Here is a 10,006-nt window from a genome sequence, read left to right as displayed (position 1 = left end):
TTTGGGTCTGCAGTAGTCACCTTGTTCTTCTTTTAACCTGAAGCAAGGGGTTGCTGCTGCCGAGCCCCAGGAGGAATGGACTGACAAGAACAGGGGTTAAATGTCTTTCCACTTCTGGAAGTCTGTTTTTGCCAAGTACCCTGTCCTGTCAGTTACAGAGGGAACAAACGCAAGCAGCAGCAGCAGCAGCAGCTGCTGATCTTGCTCTTTTCTAGTCTATAATTATAACGCCACTTGCCATCGGAAGGACCCCTTTCATTTGAAGGAAGAATCTTGTGATGGTTTGGCTGGCACCTCCAGTTTTCTACCGCTGATTTCCCATCCCCAAAATGGGATGGACAAGAAGGGAGCATTTTTATCTGAGACTTCTTTTGAAAAGCCTGATCTCTCTGTGAGGACACATCAGTGAATAGCACTGACTACTTCTAAATGGGAAAACCGAAGAAAATTATATATATATAAGAAAAACTGGGAAATCAGGACTCTGGGGTGTGCTGTAAACATCACCCATCCCTCAAAACAGGCAGAGTTGCTGCTACTAAAAGACTCAATAATCCTATTAATGATGGTACATCTCAGCATGTAAAAGTCTTTCTGCAACTGGTGGATCTGCACAGAACATCTTCTCCCTTCCCCTTTGTAAAATGAAATGAACTCTGTCTTTTATGACCCATGGCATTAAGAGGGAGCTGTAAAAGGTGTTAGACTGTAAAAGCCCAGGAAATGTCATATAATGTTGCCATAAATCTCTATGGAGACTAAAATAATGCAACTCTGAAGTAAATAAAAAAATTGTGGGGGGGGGGGGGGAGAGAAAACAAGGTTTATGGATTTAATACATTTTATTATTAAAGGTTTCCCCACCCCCATAAAGCTATTTGAGGACACTTATTTAATTAGAAATCCCTCGGAAAGAAAAGTAGTTGCTGCCATTGTTTGCCTTTCTTCTTGTTGGCAATGGCAGAAGGAAGACACTTTGATGTCAAAACAGACAAGACATTAGACTGTGGCATGTGTGTGTCAAGCAGTGGCCTGCGGCAAAAGACAAATTATTTTAACATTCAGTGACTTGGCATGAAGAAACATACTGCCTGATCCTATTACAGTGACTGCCCTCTGCAAGGAAAACTCCTACCAACAGGGATATTTTAAGGTCATGGGTAAAATAATTACTTAGACCTAAAACATTTTTCTTTGCTGAGTATAATCATTTGCTGGTCTCACTGAGCAGTAAATAATAGCACCTCTGTGTGTCAGTGGGTATCAGGTGGTTTTCCTGGCAGCTTTTCATTCTTCCTGCAGATTGGAGCAGCTGAGATTGCTCCTCTGGCTCTGAGCTGTTTTGCAGAAGACATGAGATTTAGAGCTCCTGTGTGTTCAGAGGCAGAAAGAAATACAGGTTTCCAGCTGTGTAGCTCCATTGTGAGTGGTTCTGTAGGAAACGCTCCTCTTTTTATCGCTAAGGTGCCCCTAAGTCCTTGCTGAATGTTACCCAAAGACAGGCAATGTTTTTATCTCTCCTTCATTTCCTTCCTCCCCAAGAGAAGCATACTTGATTTGTGTAGAACCTTTGCTAACAGTGGCTGTAGTGTGGTTTTACAGCATCCTCTGACTTGGCTGGGCATATCCTTTCCCAGGTAATGGTGCTCTCATTTTAGGGACATTTGAGGGTGCAGTCCCCATAGGTTGCTTGCGTCTACCTGGATTTGGGAGGAAGGGAGGAGGGAGTGACAATTTGTAACTCCTACTGCAGAGTTCCCAGTTAATGAACTTACTACAGTTTCTAGCTGATGCTTGTATCTGTGTTAGCATGAGTGAGCGGAGATATTTATTGTAAATTTTAAGGCTGTCTTGCCTTTGAATTCAGCTCTTCAGTTTATCTTTATATTGATATTTTGAATCCACAACATTAACAACAGATTGGTTCTTGGCTCCAAAAGCTTAATTATTACAGAAGGGCTGTGAAAGCCACCACACTAATTTCAATGTCCAGCAAAGACTACCTATACAGCTCTGCAAAAATCCTTTTTTTTTCAAGACATTAGAAGCTTCCTTCTTCTTTGGAGACAGAGGATTAGGATGGGGACTTGGAAGGAAGGAAATAGCAGTAAATGGTGTTCCCAATCTCTGACAAAAGTGTAAGCTAAGGCTAAGGCCTGAGAAAATACTGGTTAATGACAGTCACACTCCTTTGCTTCTGGTTGATGCTGACATGGCTGTGACAGTCCTGCTGTATAAGAAATGCCTGCTGGAGCTTTAAGAGGGCTGCTGGCAAGGAAGCCATGTACAGAACATTGCTGCAGCAAGCACACAGCTAAGAGCTGTATGGAGTCATCAGGGCAAAGAGATTCCTGTGGCATCTGTTCCTCTGCCTTTACCGCTGGGCAGCGGTCTCATAGGGGTGTTACAGCACTGGGGATGGAGACACACCAGGTACAACTGTCCCATGTCTTCTTCCTCCCCCCCCACTGTTGTCCACTACATGCCTGTGTCAAGAGGCAGCCTGGCGGCAGTGTCAGGAGGAACAGGGTGCCCAGTGGGTGCTTTGTGCAGAAAAGATTGACCTGTTATACAGTGGTTTCATGGACACTTGATTTCCTGGCCTCCTTCAAGTAGCAGCAGTCAAGCTTGGGTGGGGTTGCTTCCTTATGGCAAAAATCACCATCCCCCACCCCCCTGCAGGCTCTTTCATGCAGCCTCCCTCCAAATCGCCTGACAGTGAACCCCCGTTGCTGCATGCTGCTCACCACTGATGAGCTTTCAAAAATTGGGATAGATAGATTGCGTTGGGATAGCAGGCATTAGCTGGGCAAGGCACCCTTGGGCAATTTGACAGGAAAGGGGACATGGGTTCTCTGCAGCATTATCTGCCTAGAGTTATCCAGGAACAAGCCTGGACTAATTCCCAGAGATTCAACAATCTTTAAAAATAATTCTGATGATTTATTCCAAGCTGTCACAGTGAAGATTTCTCCATCAAACACTGAACTTGCAACAGACTGAAGAACAGAGCGACCTGCAGTATGTGACATGGTACTAAGCACTGGAACTCCTCTCTCACACTTCCTCATAACCCTCTTTCCGCTGAATTTGTTGAATGAGCCAATCTGTGCTACAAAGAGTCACCTGGGCAATCTGAGTGTGAAACACTCTAATACACTACTTAATGAAGAGGCACATTCAAAAAGGATGCCAACTGATTAACTGGCTAATGGGCAGCTGATGTGTGCAACATAATAGAGAAAATAAATAAATACATATTTTTTAAGGAATAAAGAAGACAAAGTTCCATAAAGGTTTGTCTTTGTATTGCTTTCCCTCTGCTATGTGACTGTTTCTACCATAAGATGTATAGATAATTGCAACCACTTATTAGATTTTTAAACAGAACCAAGTCCACTGCAGAACATTAAGTTTTATAGCAAATTCTTATAATATGATAGTAATGAGCAAAGACTTGCAAACCGTTGCTAGAATTTACACTATAAACCACTAATTTTTTCACCTTCATATTTAAGAAATGATTTTGCTGATCTTGGAGACCATTAAAAATCTATATGAAGTCTTATTAGGGACTTCTAATCCAAATGAAAATATCTTCAAGCCATGATACGTAATACTTTGTTAAGACATTCACACCTTTGCTATCACATGCAATTATCTTTAATAGGCGTCATATTGCAAATAGCACAAAGAAATTATGTTCATATCCACTATGTTCCTGAAAGGTTAACAAAAAAAGGATGGGTTTGCAAAGTGTGTAAAATAGTATTTCACATTTGCAATGAATAGTTTAATTTTATCACTTCTTGTCCTTTTTCTGACCTTTCCTGGTGGACATCCTTACAAAATATTATTGCATTATGAAAAACAGCAAAAGAAGTTATTTTGTTTTACAAGTGTATATCGTAGACAAGAATTTGAGAGGTCTCATCTACAGAAATAGTTTTCAGAAGTTCCTGTATATGCAGCTCTACTAATGATCACTGCTAATGGTGTATTTTGGATTTATGTTCTCTTGATGTGCTTTGGACACATGCAAATTGCACAGAGACAAAAACATTTTAGTGCTGTGTAACTAGACAGGTTTTGCTAATATCATCCACAGGTGTTTAGCAAGATAGCGCAGTGTAGCAGATGGTAGAAATCCATCAGATACAAGTTATCTTTCTGCTCCACTTTGCTCTTGAGTTTTGTGCTCATTTACACTGGAAGGTTTCTGGAATTCATACTGTGTGCTAGTGAAGCTTCAAGCAAACAGTCCAGTATGTGTAACAACAATGTTAATGTCAATATCCAAAGAAATATCATAATAACTAGGCTAAAATGGGGTTTGAACAGCATGAAAGAATTTTCTTATTGAAAGAAGTGAATTATTACAGTGTTAGGAAGAGGGCTATATTAAAGAAGCTGCTGTCAGATTTTCTCAGATGATAATATATTGATTTTTGCTTTATTTTTCTATTTACTGTCACTCGCTACTGGAACTCCCGTCTTAAAGAAATCAGTAAATTAACATAAAATGCCCTCTGCCTGTAGAATGAGCATGTAGAGAGCTGTAGAGAATGTGTGATACCTTGCAGTCTCTTTCATGAGAGAAATTGCAATAATTAAAAGTTAATCTACTGGTAGAGATACCACCGTACTTAGCATCACTCAGTGTGGATTGTGGAAATATACTCTAAAGGAGGCTCTTTTATCTCTGGAAGTCACATGGTAGAATACTTCAGAGGATTACAAACGAATTTGTCCTCAGGATAAAGCCTGCTGCCCCAACAGATCAATTCTCTGAGTAATGTAAAACCACATTCAGAAACATTTTGTTTTGCAACTTCCTTGCCATGAAACCAACATAATTTGTTATGTGGTAGTGCTGAGTTAGAAATTAGAAATATTATTATTACTGTGACAGTTATCAGCCTCAGCAATTCTTTTATTGCCAGAAGGCACAGAGACACAAAGGCAAACTGATGTCACAGTATGGGACTTGTCAGGTGGAAGACAGGGTCAACACAGCAACCAGGAATAAGGTGTCCAGGAACTGGGTTCAAAAGTCAGTGCCTGGATTGACTGTGGGAGCTTTCTTTTAAGACCTGCCTCTCTGAAGTGCTCCCTACCTTGTCCATCTGAAACAAGTTGCGTGGGTTAACTAATACACACTAATGTAGCTTCAGCTTAAGTGAAAGCTAAATGGCCAAAAGGGCAATCACAGAAGCAAAGGTGCCTGATGTTGTTCTATGGTCTGTTTTTTCTGAAGTTAATGTCATTCTGCTTCACAGGATGACCAGGGTTTCAAAACTACCTGTACAATGTCAAACATTTAATGTTAGATAATTCCCTTGTTTGCCTAAAAAGGCAGCTGATTGCATAACTATTTGCATCACCCTTCTTTTGTACACACAGGTTGCTGCAAAACTGTGATTTCCTTTTTTAATGAGGAAGTTATGTTAACAGAATTTTGTACTGTTGTGGACATGGAAGAATACTTATGATTGATAAATATTCTGTGCTTCATAAGGTATATTAATGTCTCCTGCATTTCTTAGGAAGTTAGATTTGAGAAACAAGGATCTCACATCAGAATGTTTCTTTCATAAGAATACCAAAAGTGTTTATTTGTATTAAAGTTAATAATGCATCTTTGTACAACAGGCATGTTTGTGCTCTCAGTCACTATTTTTGAGGTATCACTAGAAGCATCGTAAGGTCATGTTCTTTTTGGCTTAAGGAGCTTGGTTTTCAGTGAGCAGTATTATCTCTGAGAGTAGCAAATGATAACTCCTGTTACCTGTATGGAAATACAGTAATAATAATAATAATAAAAATAATAACAACAACAACAGCAATACATAACAATGGACAATACACATAACAGTACAACTGAACCATTCTGTTTCTCCCATTTAATAGTTAATGAGGACAGCTTTGCTTATTCTTCGAAGAAATTCTCTGTGCAGATGTATTTTGATTTGTGTAAATTAAAAACCACCTGTAAGAATGGCAATCCAGATTAATGCATGACTTTGAGAAAAACACTGCAGCAATGACTGATGCAAACTGGTGCAATTTACAATATACAACACTGTTAGATATACCATTAAACCATGATGCATCTGACTGGAGAAACTATACCCTTCATTATCTGTAATCAAATTAAAGGGACCTTCAAACCAAAATGTAGAGCCATGAATGCAACCAGAACTGTAAAGATGGAGGATTTTCATGAGCTATGTCTTGGGCAGGGAGATTTGTGAAATTATCTACTTGTATGAAATGCAAAGATGACACGGAAGAGATTCAAAGAATGACATAGAAGCTAAGAACAGGCAGAAAAGCATTTGCAAGGAAAAGTGTTTAGAAAAGGCAAGTTCTTTTTAGTTAGGTATTGTCTGGAATGGACTGGGAACAGTACTGCTGTGTTTGTGAGAATAGGATTATTGGTAATTGCGCATAAAAAAGGATTACATCAGGATTGCTGTCCACCATCCATTTGTTTTTGTAAAGTGAACAATTCACATAAGTTCTTTATCTTATTTAGCTAGTTCTAGTTAAAAAACAAAACAAAACAAAACAACAAAACCTAATAATATTTATTGCTATTAAAACTGGAGCCTGATATACACGTGAAAAGGATAAAACTGAGGGCTTTTCTCTGTGATTCAGGTGGTCCTGCCAATCCTGTATGAAAGCTAGCTTTGGCTTTCCTCCCTTGCATACTTCAGTGCTAAACCTTTCCCTCAGAACTTTCTTTGTTCACTTGCAAATATTGAATAAGAAGGAAAAAAGAAAAAAAAAAAGAGTAAAAAAAGAGAAAGTAGCATCCAAGAAAAAGAACAGTGAGTTTAGTGAACCAACAGAGATAAATAACGAGCCTTTCTTTCTTCTATGGACAGCAAACCATTTCTACCTCACCTGCCACAAACCCTCTCATTCTCTGCTTTATGCAACTTTTCACTTAAAAAATGCCCAAGCAGCCTGGGTAGCTTTTGCAAAATATGCACTAAGCTGTGTTTGTTCACCTTAGTTCAAAATCAAAAGTCTCATTGCTTCCTCAGACATGAGGTTTAGTCTCTGAGCCTAGAGCAGGTGAAACAAGCCCTAGACTTGTCATGTCACTGCTGAGCCGGTACATGGCCCAGAACACAGACAGGCATCAAACGGTCCTATGCAAGGAATTTAGTCTTCAGACTCCTCTGAATAGATCCATGCTTTGACTGTTTTACTGAGGTGATGGAAAACTTTTCCTGCCATGGTGGGTGTGCACACATTTCCAGTCAAGGTAAATAACACAGATATAAATGCTAGTGGAAACAAGATTCCTGGGGGGCCTGGCTTTTAAGGTCACTTTGGAAGGTGCAACAGAGTAATCCTTCTCTTTTGTGGAACTGAACTGTTCTGGTTTCAATACTATTTAGTTATTTTTTACCATCTACTCAACAGAGTAAAGGATTCCAATAATTTTTCAGAAATGCCTCTGCTGCATTGAACTTGCAGAGCACTGCCATCATGAGTGTGCTGAGATGGAGAAGGCAGAAAGATTCAAGTAGAAGAAAAGGCCACCCTAAACTGGGAGGTATTCCTATGCCCACTGGAGTGATGTCCATACGAACTAGGTCATGCTGGACAGAAGATTAATAAAACAGTATTTCTATCACACAGGGAAATGACTGGTACCTGCAAAAATTTTCCTGTAAGACCAGCTCACCTCACAGAGCAGACCGTAGCAATAACTGGCAGCCTTGGTTGATGTCTGCTCTTGAATCTCTGGGTCATTGTGAAAAATAAAGAAAAACTGAAGCCCATTGAAGCCACATCTTCAATTTTATAGCAACTTTGGTCTGAAAGAATGAAGGCCATTATAAAAATAATTATTTAAACTTTATCACGTGACAGATGTTTTGGGGAAGGAGGAAGAAATATCATGAATTTCAGTTTAGAGATGAATAAATTAAGGCACAGGAAGGGTAGCCAGGTCCAAAGTAGATTTGTGAATAAAACATAGGATTCCAGAATCCTCGACCTATGCTTTTCGTTGTTATTATTCAGAGTACTTGGTGGAGTTATTTTCAGGTAAAACGATTCTTGAGCTTTAACTATAGTTTTTTTCAGATCTACAAAGTTTGTTCGGCTTTTGGGGGGTTAACTTTTGGGTGAAAATGTATTTTGTATTTTTATTTTCTGATTTCTAAGTACAGGTTTGGCGTTGCTGCTGTCTTCCAACTAGAGATGAACATGTTGTACTATTTTTAATCGCATTCTGGATCCGTCCCTGGCTTGCTTCTAAAGATAAACGAAACCACATGTCAGTCCTTACATAAGTTGGTAAGGCTATTTCATATTCTCTTTTTTGTTTGTTTGTTTCTTCTGCTTAGTACTAAGTTACATTTATAAGAACCTTCAGAAAGCCTAGAAGCATTATTTATTTCTTATGCAACAGCAGAATCTGCCCACATGGGCAGCTTATTCGTAGAATCAATCTTACGGCCAAAGTGGAAAACTGTAAACTAACATGCTTGAAGGGGAAATTTCTTTTTAATCCTTGTCATTTAATAGCTAATAGAGAATTTATATTCTTTATTCATTTGGATCGTCCCTGGTTAGTCTGTGTTCTGTGTAGTCCTACAAAGGTTGGGTTTTTTTTAACACAGGAAAAAATTTGCCATTCTTATTATCTTGCACCAATGAATTCTGCAGGTTGTATATAGATGATATATGCTGTGTATAAAAGGAATTTATTCCCCAAATTTATAATTATTTTGTATTCAAGTCTTGACTTCTGATTAAGGAATACAGGGTTTTAATGAGCATCTACATTTTAGACATAATTTTAAGCTTCTTTTTCTGATGCTGATATAGCATGTTGACAAGTCTAACAGAGGAGAGAATTATGAAAGTGGTTTGAGGTTTTGATGCTGCAACATATTATTTAAGGACATCATCTGAGTCATTCCAAGACAAATGTGAAAGAATCAATATATATGATATAGATAGAGGTTGGTAAGGCTTTTGAAATACCTTCCTATGACATCCCATAGAAAAAGAGGGACACACTGTCTAGCATAAACTACTGCAAAGACGATACAAGACTGATATAAAAACCAGGCTCATACTATGGTTTTGGATGGATAGTTGTTAAAGTATATCATCTCATCTCAAAGAACCATTCTCAGGTGGACAGGGTGCTGGGCCATCTTTTCTAGATTGTGCTTTTCCAAGAAAGGCTGGAAAACATGATCATTAAGGTCCCTTGGAACCTGATATTCTATGATTCTATGATTCTAGTTCTCATAAAGTGAAATACTTTAATTAATGACTTGGCTGATCTATTTGACAATGCATTTATCAAATATGTAAAATATTAATGGCCTTTTTTTTAAAAAAAAAAGAGCAGGATATAGCTGCAAATGAAGGTGCTAAGCCAGTGTCCATCATATTTGAAAAATCATGGCAGTCAGGTGAAGTTCCCGATGACTGGAAAGAGGGAAATATAACCCCCATTTTCAAGAAGGGGAAAATGGATGACCCAGGGAATTACAGACCAGTCAGTCTCACCTCTGTGCCTGGCAAAATCTTGGAGCAGATTCTCCTGGGAGGCATGCTAAGGCACGCTAAGGCACATAAAAACAACAAGGTGCTTGGTGACAGTCAGCATGGCTTCACTAAGGGGAAATCCTGCCTGACCAATTTGGTGGCCTTCTATGATGGGGCTACAGAACTGATGGACAGGGGTAGAGCAGCTGATGTCATCTACCTGGACTTGTGTAAAGCGTTCGACACTGTCCCACACAACATCCTTGTTGTCTCTAAATTGGAGAGACATCAATTTGATGGATGGACCACTCGGTGGATAAAGAACTGGCTGGATGGCTGCACACAAAGAGTTGTGGTCAATGGCTCAATGTCCAGCTGGAGACCAGTAACGAGTGGTGTCCCTCAGGGATCGGTGTTGGGACCGGTCTTGTTCACCATCTTTGCCGCTGACATGGACAGTGGGATTGAGTGCGCC

This window comes from Pezoporus flaviventris, unplaced genomic scaffold (assembly GCF_033815535.1).
Source record: "Pezoporus flaviventris isolate CSIRO_AGI_PZ_B2104156 unplaced genomic scaffold, CSIRO_AGI_Pfla_v1 ptg000016l, whole genome shotgun sequence".
In the NCBI taxonomy this organism is placed as follows: Eukaryota; Metazoa; Chordata; class Aves; order Psittaciformes; family Psittacidae; genus Pezoporus; species Pezoporus flaviventris.
The sequence above is the reverse complement of the archived record's forward strand: the minus strand, read 5'-3'. Positions refer to the sequence as shown.